The 17,953-nt window shown below is 36.9% G+C and overlaps 1 non-coding gene across 1 annotated transcript; it reads left to right on the top strand.

The window, feature by feature from the left end:
- Window positions 1–9,722: 9,722 nt before the first annotated feature.
- Window positions 9,723–9,912, top strand: LOC136127695 (U2 spliceosomal RNA). Its single transcript, XR_010656153.1, has one exon. It is a non-coding gene; the product is annotated as a U2 spliceosomal RNA (small nuclear RNA).
- The last annotated feature ends 8,041 nt before the right edge of the window (window positions 9,913–17,953 follow it).

The raw sequence follows: 17,953 nt of genomic DNA, 5'->3' as shown, positions 1-17,953 counted from the left end.
TTTGGCAGAATGATCTATGGTTTTAGAAATTCTGATATGTCTCCCGGACAGTAAGTTACAAGAGCAGATGTGAAAATCACTGAACTTGAGATTTAAAAAAAAAGAGTGTCAAAGGCTTTCACTATTCAAGGAATATGGATACAAACATCTCTACTTCCATGACAAGTCTACTTGTCAAAGGTTTAGGCATCCTCAAGGCTATCCTCAACTCACTTTCAGGGGAGAAAAGAAGAAATTTCCTTAAGTTTAAATAAGGCTTCTGAGTCCTGAGTTCTAGTTTTCCAAGCAACATTCTGACGATAAAATCCTTGGGTCAGAGTCAGAACAATGCCAAAAACAGCAGCATTTCTGTCTACAGGACAGTTTACAATTTTCATCACAAATTAATAATTTATTATCTCTTCTCTCTCTCTTTCTCTCTCTCTCTCTCTCTCACACACACACACTCCTCACAGACCTCTATCTCTTAGAGAAATGAAAATACTATGAATGTGTCGAACAGTTTGAATTCTGGGTCAGCAATAACACTGTCACCAGACCTCAGATGATGACAAATTCCCTAGAAGTCAATGTCTCCTTGGTTTCCTACCAAATGGCCTGCTTCATCCTTGCTAAGAGGACCGTGATATTTTTCTCGTAAGGGTGTGTGTGTTGAAAGGGATGAGAGGTGCCTCCCCAGGTCCATATGGTGAATCTTGATTAGATGAAATCAATCTTAGTAACTCCATTCCCCTTGCCTAGTGATTGCCTTAGCCCTGGCAGTGAGATGCAAATCCGGTCCTTTTGGACAGATTTTCTGAGAGCAAGTCTGGTAGGGGTTTTGTGGAAGCTCTGCCTACTTTCCTCAAAAGGTACACAAAACAGATTTTATTTTCTACCTCTGGTCAATGTCCCATGATTAGTGTGTGGGGAACAGCTACTTTGGAACCATGAAAGGAGCCACAGTGAAAGGACTAGAAAAATAAACTGAGCAATGCGATACAGAAAGACAGGGAGAATCTGCTCAATGAACAATCCCTACCATCTACCCCTTGTTACGTGAGCTAATAAATTTACAATTGCTTATTTTAGTTGGGCTAATCTGTTGCCTTGAGCTAAATACATGAGAACTAAACAACAGAAGTTCCAGTCATCCTTCCTCCCTCTGCAAAGGATATATGAAGCAGTCCACAATTGATATTAGTATCTTCTTTTCTCAGATGAGTAAACTGAAGAATCAATACATAGGAATGTTGTTAACATTTCCCAAGAGAGGTGGTAGAGCTAATATTCTGACATGTCTCTAGCTTAGAACAAGATCTTTCTACTACATAGTGCTTTGGTGAACAGTGAAAGGGCCATTCACTATTTGAGGAAGTTGTAGATATAAGGAAGTCTGGGAATTCATAAAATGGACATAAGTTGGATATAAATGTATATATCTTTTGAAACCAAATAATGAAACAGTTAAAAGAAATCCCAGGGGTCTCCAAATACTCGGGAGATAGAGTGAATGCATCAAGCTCTTAAAAATCATGTTGCAGTGAAGATGCAGTGTCCCACTAACAGTGCTAATATCAACATTAGGGTGCATCTATCTTTCTGAATTAGTGTGTTTGTTTTTTCTGGATATATACCCAGGGGTGGAATTGCTGGATTTCATTTTCATTTAGTTTAAAAGAAACCATTTTTCTTTGTGATTCATTCTTTGACCCATGCATTAAATATACATATTTTGTTTAATTTCCAAATATTTGGGATTATGCTAACATGATTATAATACTAATTGCTGATTTAAATTAGTTGTAATCAAAGACCAAAATCTATATAGAGTTGGTCCTCTGTATCTGCAACTTTCACATCCAAAGAGTCAACCAACTGCTGATTGAAATTTCCACCATGGATACTGAAGGCCACTGTAATTTTAATATTTTAAATACATTAAAAAAATTATGACCAAGTATGGCTTATTTTGATATACATTCTGTGTGTACTTTAAAATAATGTGTATTATTTTGTTGTTGAGTAGCATGTTCAATAAATGATAATGAAGATGAATTAGTTGATAGTATTCATGGAATCTCCTCTATATTTTCTGTCTACTGGTGTTTTTCAATAACTGTGAAAGGAGTAAAAACATTTCCAACTATAAATATGGATTTCTCTGTGCCTGTTTTAGGTTGTTTGTTTTTTCCATGTATTTTGAATTTTGTTTTTAGGGGCATACACATTTAGAATAATTATGCCCTCTTGATTCACAGAAAGATAGACAACATGAAAAGGCAGAGGGCTATGTACAAGATGAAGGAACAAGATAAAACCTCAGAAAAACAACTAAATGAAGTGGAGATAGGCAAACTTCCAGAAAACTAATTCAGAATAATAACAGTGAAAATGATCCAGGACCTCGGAAAAAGAATGGAGGCAAAGATCGAGAAGATACAAGAAATGTTTAACAAAGACCTAGAGGAATTAAAGAACAAACAGAGATGAACAATAGAATAACTGAAATGAAAAATACACAAGAAGGAATCAACAGCAGAATCACTGAGGCAGAAGAAGGGATAAGTGACCTGGAAGACAGAATGGTGGAATTCACTGCCATAGAACAGAATAAAGAAAAAAGAATGAAAAGAAATGAAGACAGCCTAAGAGACCTCTGGGACAACATTAAACGCAACAACATTCACATTATAGGGGTCCCAGAAGGAGCAGAGAGAGAAAAGACCCGAGAAAATATTTGAATTTTATAGTAGAAAACTTCCCTAACATGGGAAAGGAAATAGCCACCCAACTCCAGGAAGCGCAGTGAGTCCCATACAGGATAAACCCAAGGAGAAACACGCCGAGACACACAGTAATCAAATTGGCAAAAATTAAAGACAAAGAAAATTTATTGAAAGCAGCAAGGGAAAAATGAGAAATAACATACAAGGGAACTCCCCTAAGGTTAACAGCTGATTTCTCAGCAGAAACTCTACAAGCCAGAAGGCAGTGGCATGACATACTTAAACTGATGAAAGGGAAGAACATACAACCAATATTACTCTACCCGGCAAGGTTCTCATTCAGATTCAATGGAAAAAATCAAAGGCTTTACAGACAAACAAAATCTACGAGAATTCAGCACCACCAAACCAGCTCTACAACAAATGCTAAAGGAACTTCTCAAAGTGGGAAACACAAGAGAAGAAAAGACAAAAACAAACAGAAACAATTAAGAAAATGGTCATAAGAACATACATACCGATAATTACCTTAAACGTGAATGGATTAAATGCTCCAACCAAAAGTCACAGGCTTGATGAATGGATACAAAAACAACACCCATATATGCTATCTACAACAGACCCCCTTCAGACCTAGGGACACATACAGACTGAAAGTGAGGGGATGGAAAAAGATATTCCATGCAAATGGAAATCAAAAGAAAGCTGGAATAGCAATACTCATCAGATAAAATAGATTTTAAAAATAAGAATGTTACAAGAGACAAGGAAGGACACTACATAATGATCAAGGGATCAATCCAAGAAGAAGATATAATAATTCTAAATATATATGCATCCAACATAGGAGAACCTCAATATATAAAGCAAATGCTAACAGCTATAAAAGAGGAAATCGACAGTAAAACAATAATAGTGGGAGACTTTAACACCTCACTTACACCAATGGACAGATCATACAGACAGAAAATTAATAAGGAAACACAAGCTTTAATTGACACAATAGACCAGATAGATTTAATTGATATTTATAGGGCATTCCATCCAAAAACAGCAGATTATACTTTCTTCACAAGTGTGCACAGAATATTCTCCAGGATAGATCACATCTTGGGTCACAAATCAAGCCTCAGTAAATTTAAGAAAACTGAAATCATATCAAGCATCTTTTCTGACCACAGAACTAAGATTAGAAATGAATTACAGGGAAAAAAACATAAAAAACACAAACACATGGAGGTTAAACAATACATTACTAAATAACCAAGAGATCACAGAAGAAATCAAAGAGGAAATCCAAACATACTGAGAGACAAATGACAATGAAAACAGGACAATCCAAAACCTATGGGATGCAGCAAAAGCAGTTCTAAGAGGGAAGTTTATAGCTATACAAGCCTACCTCAAGAAACAAGAAAAATCTCAAATAAACAATCTAACCTTACACCTAAAGGAACTAGAGAAAGAAGAAACAAAACCCAAAGTTAGCAGAAGGAAGAAATCATAAAGATCCGAGCAGAAATAAATGAAATAGAAACAAAGAAAACAATAGCAAAGATCAATAAAACTAAAAGCTGGTTCTTTGAGAAGATAAACAAAATTGGTAACCATTAGCCAGACTCATCAAGAAAAGTAGGGAGAGGACTCAAATCAATAATATTAGAAATGAAAAAGGAGAAGTTACAACAGACACTGCAGAAATACAGAGCATCCTAAGAGACTACTACAAGCAACTCTATGCCAATAAAATGGACAACCTGGAAGAAATGGACAAATTCTTAGAAAGGTATAACCTTCCAAGACTGAACCAGGAAGAAACAGAAAATATGAACAGACCAATCACAAGTAATGAAATTGAAATTGTGATTAAAAATCTTCTAACAAACAAAAGTCCAGGACCAGTTGGCTTCACAGGTGAATTCTATCAAACATTTAGATAAGAGTTAACACCCATCCTTCTCAAACTCTTCCAAAACATTACAAAGGAAGGAACACTCCCAAACTCATTCTATAAGGCCACCATCACCGTGATACCAAAGCCAGACAAAGATACTACAAAAAAAGAAAATTACAGACCAATATCACTGATGAATATAGATGCAAAAGTCCTCAACAAAATACTAGCAAATAGAATCCAACAACATATTAAAAGGATCATACACCATGATCAAGTGGGGTTTATCCCAGGAATGCAAGGATTCTTCAATATACTCAAAGCATTCAGTGTGATACACCATATTAACAACCTGCAGGAGAAAAAACATATGATCATCTCAATAGATGCAGAGAAAGCTTTTGACAAACTTCAACACCCATTTATGATAAAAAAACTTTCCAGAAAGTGGGCCTAGAGGGATCCTACCTCAATATAATAAAGGCCGTATATGACAAACCCACAGCAAACATCATTCTCAATGGTGAAAAACTGAAAGCATTTCGCCTAAGATCAGGAACATGACAAGGATGTCCACTCTCACCATTATTCTACATAGTTTTGGAAGTCCTAGCCACAGCAATCAGAGAAGAAAAAGAAACAAAAGGAATACAAATTGGAAAAGAAGATGTAAAACTGTCACTGTTTGCAGATGACCTGATACTATACATAGAGAATCCTAAAGATGCCACCAGAAAACTACTAGAGCTAATCAATGAATTTGGTAAAGTTGTAGGATACAAAATTAATGCACAGAAATCATTGCATTCCTATACACTAATGCTGAAAAATCTGAAAGAGAAATTAAGTAAACACTCTCATTTACCACTGCAACAAAAATAATAAAATACCTAAGAATAAACCTACCTAGGGAGACAAAAGACCTGTATGAAGAAAACTCTAAGACACTGATGAAAGAAATTAAACATGATATGAACAGATGGAGAGACACACCATGTTCTTGGATTGGAAGAATCAATATCGTGAACATGACTATACTACCCAAAGCAATCTACAGATTCAATGCAATCCCTATCAAATTACCAACGAAATTTTTTATGGAACTAGAACAAAAAATCTTAAAATTTGCATGGATGCACAAAAGATCCTGAATAGCCAAAGCAGTCTTGAGGGAAAGAAATGGAGCTGGAGGAATCAGACTCCCTGACTTCAGACTATACTACCAAGCTAAAATAATCAAGACAGTATGGTAATGGCACAGAAACAGAAATATAGATCAACGGAACAGAATAGAAAGCCCAGAGATCAACCTAACCATACATGGTCAACTTATCTTTGATAAAGGAGGCAAGAATATACAGTGGAGAAAAGACAGCCTCTTCAAGAAGTGGTGCTGGGAAAACTGGACAGCTACATGTAAAAGAATGAAATTAGAACACTCCCTAACACCATACACAAAAATAAACTCAAAATGGATTAAAGACCTAAATGTAAGGTCAGACACTATAAGACTCTTAGAGGAAAACATAGGCACAACACTCTATGACATAAATCACAGCAAGATCCTTTTTGACCCACCTCCTAGAGAAATGGAAATACAAACAAAAATAAACAAATGGGACCTAATGAAACTTCAAAGCTTTTGCACAGCAAAGGAAACCATAAACAAGACCAAAAGACAACCCTCAGAATGGGAGAAAATATTTGCAACTGACAAAGGATTAATCTGCAAAATTTATAAGCAGCTCAATTACAAAAAAACAAACAACCCAATCCAAAAATGGGCAGAAGACCTAAATAGACATTTCTCCAAAGAAGATATACAGATTGCCAACAAACACATGAAAGAATGCTCAACGTCACTAATCATCAGAGAAATGCAAATCAAAATTTGCAAATCAAAACTACAATGAGGTATGACCTCACAGCAGTCAGAATGGCTATCATGAAAAAATCTACAAACAGTAAATGCTGGACAGGGTTTATGGGAACTCTGTCCCATGTGGGGAAATGGGAACTCTCTTGCACTGTTGGTGGGAATGTAAACTGATACAGCCACTATGGAGCACAGTATGGCAGTTCCTTTAAAAACTGAAAATACAACTACCATATGACCCAGCGAGCAATCCCAGTAGTGAGCATATACCCTGAGAAAACCATAATTCAAAAAGGGTCATGTACCACAATGTTCACTGCAGATCTATTTACAATAGCCAGGACATGGAAGCAACCTAAGTGTCCACTGACAGATGAATGGATAAGGAAGATGTGGCACATATATACAATGGAATATTACTCAGCCATAAAAAGGAATGAAACTGGGTTATCTGTAGACATGGATGGACCTAGAGACTGTCATACAGAGTGAAGTAAGTCAGAAAGAGAAAAATAATTATCGTTTGCTAATGCATACATGTGGAATCTAAAAAAATGGTACAGATGATCTTATTTGCAAAGCAGAAATAGAGACACATGTAAAGAACAAACATATGGATACCAAGGGGGAAGGGTGTGTGGGATGAATTGGGATTTTGGGGTTGACATATATACACTATTGATACTATGTATAAAATGGATAACTGATGATAACCTATTGTATAGCACAGGGAACTCTACTCAATGCTCTGTGGTGACATAAATGAGAAGGAAATCCAAAAAAGAGGGGATATGTGTATATGTATAGCTGATTCACTTTGTTGCACAGTATAAACTAACACAATATTGTAAAGCAACTATACTTCAATAAACATTTTTTAAAAACAATGTAGACAAAACATCCTTCTATTGGAATAAGATGTCATAAAAGTCTTTAATAGCTAGAGAGGAGACAATGACTGGCTTCAAAGTTTCAAAGGATAGGGTAACTCTCTTGCTATGGGAGAATGCAGCTGGTGACTTTAAGTTGAAGGCAATGCTCTTTTACCATTTTGAAAATTCTTGTGCCCTTAAGAATTATGTTAAGTTTACTCTGCCTGTTCTCAATAAATAGAACAACAAAGCCTGGATGACAGCACATCTTTTGACAACATAGGTTACTGACTTTTTTAAGCCCATTGTTGAGACCTACTGCTCAGTCAAAAAGATCCCTTTCAAAATATTACTGCTCCTTGACAATGCACACAGTCACTCAAGAGCTCAGATGGTGATTTAGATTAACCATATTTTCATGCCTGCTAATACGACATCCATTCTGTAACCTGTGGATTAAAGAGTAATTTTTATTTTCAAGTATTATTAGTTAAGAAATACATTTCATAGGCTATAGCTGCCATAGATTGTGATTCTTCTGACGGATCTAGACAAAGTACATTGAATTGGCTTCACCATTCTAGATAACATTAAGAATATTAATGATTCATGGGGAGAAGTCAAAATATCAACATTAACAGGAGTTTGGAAAGTTGATTCCAACCCTCATGGATAACTTTGAGGGGTTCAAGACTTAGGTAGAGGAAGTAACTACAGGTATGGTGGAAATAGCAAGATAAGTAGAATTAGAAATGGAGCCTGCAGATGTGACTGAATTTCTGCGATGTCATGAGGTAACTTTAACAGATCAGGAGTTGATTCTTAGGGATGAGCAAAGAAAGTGTTTTCCTGAGATGGAAACAGCTCCTGGTGAAGATGTTGTGAAGACGGTTGAAATGACAACAAAGTTGATAAAGCAGTGGCAAGGTTTGAGAGAACTGACTTCAATTTTGCAAGAAATTCTACTGTGGGTAAAATGCTACCAAACAGCATTGCATGCTGCAGAGAAATCATTCATAAAAGGAAGAGTCAATTGATGTGGCAAACTTCACTGTTACCTTATTTTAAGAAATTGCCACAGTCATCCCAGTCTTCAGTAACCACTACCCTGATCAGTCAGCAGCCATCAACACTGAGGCATGACCCTCCACCAGCAAAAAATTACAACTGGCTGAAAGCTCACATGGTAGTTAACATTTTTCAGCAATAAAGTATTTTTAATTAAGATATGTACATTGTTTTATTAGACATAATGCTATTGTATACTTAGACTACAGTATAGTGTCAACATAACTTTTGTATACATTGGAAAAACAAACACAAATTATATATATATATATATATATATATATATACATATACACACACACACGCATATGCTTAAATTTGGATAGTTTCCATTGCTGTGATTTCAAGTTTACTGATCTTTCTTCTGCAGTGTCTAATTTGATATTAATCCCAGCAGCACTTCCCTCTCCCCCCACCAACTCTTTGGATATTTCATTTCTGTAACTAGAAATTCTATTTGGGTCTATTTTATATCTTTTTTTTTTTGCAGTACATGGGCCTCTCACTGTTGTGGCCTCTCCCGTTGCAGAGCACAGGCTCCGGAGGCGCATGTTCAGCGGCCATGGCTCACGGGCCCAGCCGCTCTGCGGCACGTAGGATCTTCCCGGACCGGGGCACGAACCCGTGTCCCCTGCATCGGCAAGCAGACTCTCAACCACTGCACCACCAGGGAAGCCCTATTTTATATCTTTTGAGTAAAGACATGGAGGAAATGTAGGACCTAACTATGTAGATATCTGGAGAATGAGATTTCTGGGAATAGTACTAGAAACTAGTGCAATGGATCTAAGGTATGTGTTGCCTGAGAAGTTTAAGGAACAAGAAAGGAAGAGAAAGTGAGAGAGGAGAGCATCAAGAGCTTGAATTGGGGTGAAAGCATGGAGAAATTTAAAGATTGTAATAAGAACTTTGATTTTACCTTCAGTCAGATGAAAAAATTAAAGGAGGTCAAGGGCAAAAGCAGGGACTTAAGTCAGGAGGTCACTGCAATAACCCAGGAAATGCATAATGATGGTGAGGGCCAGGGTACTTAACTGTCACTTACTAGTTATGAGAATTGGCATGCTTTAAGATATTTAGAAAATTTTTGAGATGTATGTGTTACACATGTACACATACATGTGTAACATGTATGTATTCTCTGCCCTTACAAACAAAATAAGGCAAAGAAAAAAAAAAAATGTTTTTGTTCCTCTATAATTGGAAGGCTTTAATTCTCTACTTAACTATAAAATTAAAAACAAAACAACAACAACAAAGAAACAAGCTCATCTAGAGAGTACTACATATAGTATCTTCTCTCAATCGCTTCTCGGCCTTTTGGCTAAGATCAAGTGTAGTATCTTCTCTCATTGGCTCATTTGTACTCTCTTGCACTATCAAACCAGTGTTGCTCTGGGGGTAAAGTTTTTCTGTTAAAAGTTTTCCTACCCAATTTCCATTTGGAGTATACATATTCTTTCTAAATCTACATGATTAAAGATTAAAACAATTTGTTTTCAAACTCGCCTATTCCTTTGATCTTGTACAGTTAAACCACCAGTCAAAGAGCCACTATTGCAGCCTGGGTTCTAAGAGGGCGGAACTAGAAAAGGGACTTCTTCCATAGGTAGCAAGGACTGTAGTAAAACAGAAGAGTGAGACAAGTGGCGATCTATTAAGGAGAATTGAGGATCAAATGCCGTCATGAACAAATACAAAAACAATGTCCAAGGAGCCAATGTCAGATGCTTAATTTCAGAGAAGAGAATGAGTTGGGAGGAAATCCTAGTGAAAGAAAGAGGAGGTACTAGCTAATGATCAAGCTTAATCTGAGGTAATGGAAGCAGTTGTTGAGAATAACTGTTGGGCAGTCACTGTTTCAGTGACTATATGTATGCTTGTGTGTGTGTGTGTGTGTGTGTGTGTGTGCGCGTGCGTGTGTATGACTATGAGGGTATAAGTTGCTCTGGCTGAAACTGCCAGAAGCAGGACTCATAGTAGACATAAAAAAGATAAAACTACATGCCTGGTGGATAATGTATTTATGAATATTTAAATAGAATGCACTCCAAGGAGCAAAATCATACACCTTTCAGAATGCATAATGTAGCTAGACGTGTTTCCATATCAGAGTTATACATATCCAATATAACACACAGACAAAACTCAGTTTAAATGGGTAGTTCACTCATGCAAACAACTAAAACAGACTTTTATGGAACCAAGGTGAGGGTGGGGGTTGGAATCCACTCCCTGCTGTTTTTCTGACTTGTTCCTAAGCTCATTAGATGCTCGGTACCTCCTCCAGGGGATGAATCTCATCTTCAGACAATGTTAAACTAATTCTCTTGAGCAGAGGTGAAAAAGCTATCTCCCCACTGGAGTTTTCAAAGGCAAACATTTCCGGCAGAAAATCAAACAATTCTAGGACTTGACAAGGTAGCTAAGTATATTCAGTTTAGCAGGTAGCGGCCAGTGGAAACCTCCGTACACCTCCACACGCAGCCTCAGGCCCCTCCTGGGGATGACAAGGCCATTAGCTTTTAAAAAAAGGAAAAATCTTGACAAACTATCTTGCAGCAAACTCAGGTACAGCCAAAATAGAAATGAATAACCTCAAATGATAGAGATTGGATCCCTGAGCAGCTTAATTTCATGACTAGCATATACATGAATATGTATATTTTGCCTTCTGATACTAACATATATGAGAACATAGTCTTTGAATTCTGGGTTCTTAAAATTAGCTGCTTGTAACTTATGATTACTGTTTCTGCTTTTCTTCAAATTTCACTTCTCTAACAGTATTATTTGAATACTAAGTGTCTGTCAGGCATTTTGATGGGGGCTGGCTACACCCAATGGAGAAGGAGGCACAGTCCCTGCCACGATGGCCTCATAACCTACTGCTGAAGACTGAAAATATATCAGTCAACAAATGCATCACACACTGTGATAAGAGCTAGGAAGGAAATGAGCAGAGATGAAAGCAAAACTAGGGAAACTTCTTTTATGTAGAAAGGTCAAGAACAGTATTTCTGAGGGTGTGACACCTAAACTGAAATCTAGAGGCTGAGAAGGTGGCAACTTTGAATGGAAGCAGGGAGATGGTTTCAGACAAGGGAACAAGGCCAAAGACTCTCAGGCCAGAACGTCTGCACGGCAGTATCAGAGCAAGGAAGGGGAAGCCTAGATTAAGAGAAGGCTGGACAAATTTCAGGTCCAGATCCCATTAGACCTTTTAGACAGTGATATGTCATTGGAGTATTATATACAGAGGACAATAAACAAACAACTAGGAGTAGTAGTCAAGCAGGACATTTTGTTCATTTATATGATGCTCTGTTTTGCCAAAGATCCTTTCTCTATTATTCCACTTTCTTCTTTAGCCCAACCAGTCTCTCCATCCTCTCATTAGAATTGTACCTCTTCAGTGTGGTACATGTACAGAGAGGAATACTACTTGGCCATGAAAAAAGAATGAAATGATGCCTTTTGCAGCAACGTGGATAGACCTAGAGATTATCATACTAAGTGAAGTAAGTCAGAAAGAGACAGACAAATACCATATGATATCACTTATATGTGGATCTAAAATATGACACAAATGAACTTATCTATGAAACAGAAACAGACTCAGAGACATGGAGAACAGACTTGTGATTGCCAAGGTGGAGAGGGGAGGGGGAGGGATGGATTGGGAGTTTAGGGTTAGCAAAGGCAAACAATTATATCTAGAATGGATAAACAACAAGGTCCTACTCTATACCAGGGAATTATATCCAATATCTTGTGATAAACCATAATGTATAAGAATATAAAAAGAATGTAGGGCTTCCCTGGTGGCGCAGTGGTTGAGAGTCCGCCTGCCGATGCAGGGGACACAGGTTCGTGCCCCGGTCCGTGAGGATCCCACATGCCGCGGAGCGGCTGGGCCCGTGAGCCATGGCCGCTGGCCTTGTGCGTCCGGAGCCTGTGCTCCACAACGGGAGAGGCCACAACAGTGAGAGGCCCGCGCACAGCAAAAAAAAAAAAAAAAAAAAAAAAAAAAAGAATGTATACATATGTATAACAGAATCACTTTGCTGTATAGCAGAAATTAACACAACATTATAAATCAACTGTATTTCAATAAAATAAAGTAAAATAAAGAAAAGAAAGAATTGGACCTCTTCAGAGAGAGAGAGAGATACATTCTAAATAAATCTGAAGTAAAATGAAAATACTCGTTCCAGAAATGATGACTAGAAAAGTGAACAAGGAAATAAGAATTGGTAAAGGTATCATCCAAACCTGTATGATTTTCAGAAAGTTAAAAATAGGTTCTCTAGGGCTTCCCTGGTGGCGCAGTGGCTGAGAGTCCGCCTGCCGATGCAGGGGACATGGGTTCATGCCCCGGTCCGGGAAGATCCCACATGCCACAGAGCGGCTGGGCCCGTGAGCCATGGCTGCTGAGCCTGCGCGTCTGGAGCCTGTGCTCCGCGACGGGAGAAGCCCCAACAGTGAGAGGGCCGCGTACCACAAAAAAAAAAAAAAAAAAAAAAGGTTCTCCTTCTAAAAAGACTCTCCTAATGTAATTTCTCTCCATTATACATTTCTCACTCTGCCCCTTTCTTTTTATTCTTGAGCTCTCCAAAGATTATTTGGATCATTGTACATATTTTCCTTGCTCAGAGATCCTCACACTTAGCTGATCACCAGAGTCTTGTGGGTATTTTAAAAATACTTATTACATGTGCATGTGTATACACAAAACACACACAGAGAAAGAGATCATTCCTGATCTCTCTTAGAAAATCTAATTACTGGGGTGAGGCTTAGTAATCAATCTTTTACCTCCATCTCACTTTTTCTGAGGTGTCCTCAAGGAAGATTCACTGTCCTAACTGGTCTTTCTGCCTCCAAACTGTTCCATCATAGTCCTCCCTCCAATCTGACAACAGATCAGCTCACGTCTAAATCTAATCATATTACTTCTCCATTCCAAAAAATTATTTTATTCCATACAGAATGAACTCAAAAGCACTTGTGATGGCTATCTGCAAAGCTCTATGGGTTTATGATGATGATCACATTGTCATCATCATCATAGTTAATTACTGTAATATTAATGTCTAGGAGGAAGCCTAACACACAGGTATGTATATTTTTTTAAAAATGGTTGCACGTTTGTTTAAACAGCAAAGTGCAGTAGCTAATGACAGTAGATTTAGCAGTGATTAGGTAACCTGAAATTCACAAAGAAAGGAATTATCTTGAAGTAATATATGTTTATCTGAATCTACATTTGTTTACCTGAAAAATATACTGGCACCAGAGTTCTAATTATAATAATTACATACTACTTATATAGATAAGGGTACTTTATAAATTTTTATTATACAAGTAATATTTGAGTATATCTTCATTATTAAAAATGCAAACAAGAAAGTGCATAGAGCCAAGAGTGAAAGGCTACTTGTAGCCTTGCCAATCATTCCACTCTTAGAAGAAATAAGAATTAAGAGTTTTCCTTATATATTTCCAGATTTTTTTAAATTTATGTAAATATATATAATAAAAATATATTTGGCTTACTAGGGATTTATTTTTCTTTTTAAATGTTTTCAAATATGGGCGATCATGTTATTTTGCTATTTTCTTTTTTCAGTTAATCTAATAATGTGTGTGTGTTTGTGTGTGTGTGTGTGTGTGTGTTATGTATTCTGGAAGGTAATATAAATGTATATATGTATATAAATGTATATATTTATATCTATCTCAACCTTTTTAACTCTTGTATAATATTTCAGTGTGAAATACCAAAAGCTATTTAACTACTCTCTTCCTAGCTGGATAGTAAGATTGTCTCTAATCACTCAGTATTACACAGGATAATGCAATAAAAATCCTTTTACACCTATTTTTATATACATTAAACTTTCAAAAATATTTAAATTTTTTCTATATCTGTAGTTATGCCCCCTTTCTTATTCCCAATTTTATTTATTTGAATTCTCTCTTATACACTTTCTCTCTCCTTCCCTTCCTTGTTCTTTTTCTTTTGATAATTTAACTTAACAAAGATTCTCTATTTCATCATTTATTTTGAAACACTCATTCAAAAAATTACTTTATAAATCAAATCCACTTCTATTTTCTTTTTCTTATACTTTTGAGTTTGGAACTTAGGTAAAACTTACTCATTTTGCTTTCTAATAATTTCATTTAAGTCTATATGTTTATATTTGACTGTTACCAAAAGCATGTGGAGTGAACTGATTGGTTTTCATTTCGAAATAGTTGGTAATTTCAGTTGTGGTTTTCTTTTAAAGTTTATTTTGTACCGAATTATTGTGAAGGGTTTGGAAAGAAAAAGTAAAATTTGATTGACTTGTTTTTCTGGGCATTTTCTTGTTAATTTCTAATTTTATAAGCAAAAAACAATTCTTACACTAGATAACATGGTAGAGATTTCCAATTTGTGGCTCCCCTTCCAGAAAAACAAACAAACAGCTCTACTAAAGAATGTGTACTTTACTAAGACCTAACTCATCCTGTAGGGCACTGATAGACCAGACCTCCACTTTGAGATCAGTTTTTTATGCTAGATTATAAGCACTTTATATTTCATTTTGAGCAAAGCTGTGAATCAGAATTAACCTAAAATCTGGGCAGGATGATGTGAATGTAGGTGTGCGCTTGTGGAATATTACATATGAGAAAATGCTGTCACTCTTTCAACAAACACTTATTGACAGGCTATGACATGCAGGGTGTGTTCCTAAACACTTGAGACTCATTAGTGAAAAGAGAAAAGTAACCCCTGCCCATATAGAGATTGTGTATTATTAAGAAATCCAGACAATAAATAATAAATAGAATACATAAATTATAAAATATTTCTGAAAGCCATAATTACTATGGATAAAATAAATAGAGTAAATAAAAGGGCTGGGTTTCTTAACTGTGATTTAGAAATAAGAGCGTCAGTCAGAGTGGCATTGAGCATTGAGGAGGCAGATATCTAGCGAAAGGAATTTGAGACAGAAAGGAAAGAAGATCCAAAGGCCCTGTGGTGGAGAGCGTTTTGAAGGCCTGAGTAGCAAACCAGAGGGATGGGAGAACTGAGCAAGGCAGGCAGGCAGGCAGCTGTGGAAGGTGAGATCAGGGCTTAAGGAGAGGTGATGAAATCGTGGAAAGCCTTTGTAGGTCATGAAAACTTGTGATCCACTGAAGTTTAAAAATTAAAATTTTCCCTGAAGGTATTTTGGCCCAGGTCTTCCTTCCTTGGATTTAAATTGTAAAAATGTCTTCATCTTTAATTAATAGATGAAGAAAGTCCAGGATCTGTCACAATCCACCCTTGCAGTCTGGGTTGTACTCCCTTCCCTTCAGCACTTTGGAAGGAGAAAAATATGAACTTCTGCATATTCACAAATACAAGTATACTGTTGTACCAACAATGCCCAGGTGATTAGAGAATGGGCTGATTTTGACCCTAAATGTAGGCCAGGGCTCTGGGTACCATTTCACCTTCTCTGTTTCCCCATCATTGCAACTTCTCCTATAATGTAACCATCTGAAGCTGTCATAGACTTCTGATGTGTCAGATGTCAGTCTGGCATTTTAATTAAGCACAGACAATGACTTGTTTCTGGAAGTCCCACGGTAGACAACTATTGATTTGCTTTTCAGTTTAGCATTTGGACAACGTACCAGATTGACAGCCACACCAACTTGAGTTTTTCTTTTTTTTTTAACTTTCTGCCCTGGATCCTACCTAGCTCAAACCTCAGCCAATACTTTCATCTTTCCTCAATCCAGAACAGATGTGATCTATGCTAAATGACACAAGGTATTCACAATTACAAAAATAAAAAATGAAACAACCAATTAATATCAGATGACAGGGACAGTATAAATGAGAGACTGACAGCCCCATGTTTTCAGGAGCTGTGACTGTTTTGTTTACTACAAAATAAAAGTGCTTCCACAGAAACTGATTAAATATTTGGGGAAATAAATGAATAGATGGAAAGTAGATATGTTTTCGCAATAAGAGAAGTGACCATTAGTAAGAAATACTGTTTTCTACTTACTAATTATGTGTCCTTGGCCACTACATATAACTTTTCTATGCCTCAGTCTCTAGCTGTCAAATGGGTATAATAATGTCCATTCGTGTGCTCTGATAGCAAAACAAATAATTTAGTGCAAGTAGAAGCCACCTAGCACACATTCGACCCTTACATTTTACTTGTATCACTTCTCATACTCCAACATTGCTTCCTCGAACACACACCCATATAAGACTGTCAGCACAATTCTGTGTCTGAAATATTTTACTAAGCTCCTCGGATTTGCCTGTTGACATCTCATTTATTGTTCACGACCTGCCTGCTTGAGCAGCCTCCCCAGTTACCCCATCATCTGAATATGTCTAGAACTTCATTTTCAGTAGCCTGTGCTACTGCTTGTCTCCTGTTGCCTTCTGATTATGAAAATCTGCATAGGCAAGCATTCCAGAAGGCTTTTCACGGGGATGTCAGCACTGAATTTTAAAAAAAATGTTGAATTAAATTAATTATGTAAAATTACTTGTGTGCATTCAGCTTTCAGACTGCTAGGATTACTGTACACTGCACCTTGATAGCCCAGCCTTCCTAGTCCAGAATCAGACTTCCATGAACCAGCTGACAAACAAGGATAGCTAGAACTTGGGAGAGTGCAACTTAAACATTTACTTTTGGAAGTGTCACTCTTGGGCAAGTTATTTTAACTTGCTATTCCTCAATTTCTTCTCCTTTAAAATGAGACAAAAATTATACCTAATTCATAGAGTTGCTGTGGGACTGTATGTGTTAATACATGTAAAGTACATTGAACTATTTCTGGCCCATAGTGAATACTTGTGTATTATCGTTGTGTTCATTATTATATTTATTTGCTATTATATTCACATTGGGGACAACATTAATTTTAAGTATTTGATTGTACCATATCCTTATCATTAAAATAAAGTGATCCTAACTTGTGGTTCTCCATAAATAGAAATTACCAGTATTTGACCAAGATGGAGTAATCAGGAAATATTTCTTGAAGAGGTGAATGCCAAACCTAACATTGTCTGGTTTCCTACCCATTTCCTGCCTTTCTCCTACTCTTCAGACATGGTATTTTCTCAAGAAGACTGTCCTCACTTCCATCATCCATTTTTTTGACTTGGTCCATTCCTAATTCCACTACAAAATCTAATTCAAAGCACTTTCGTAGTGAGCCTTTCTCAGCCAACTGTATTTATCCAATGCCATTTTAGTGTAGTATATGGGTCAAAGCTCAGGCTCTGGCATTAAGCAGCCCAAGGCCTCCATCCTGGCTCTGCCATGTATCATCCATGTGCAGTAGTGTAAGTGACTTACCATCTCCAAGTCTCACATCTCAGTTCCTTCTTATATTAAATACACCTACTTCTTGGGGTTGATATAAAGATCTAGTGAAAGAATACACCTATGGGCTCAGCAGTGTTTGCAGACACTGAGAATACACCTTTATAAATACTGGCCATTTTGTG

This window comes from Phocoena phocoena, chromosome 8 (assembly GCF_963924675.1).
Source record: "Phocoena phocoena chromosome 8, mPhoPho1.1, whole genome shotgun sequence".
NCBI classification, from domain to species: domain Eukaryota; kingdom Metazoa; phylum Chordata; class Mammalia; order Artiodactyla; family Phocoenidae; genus Phocoena; species Phocoena phocoena.
Note: the sequence above shows the minus strand (reverse complement) of the source record. Positions and strands in the feature narration are given on the sequence as shown.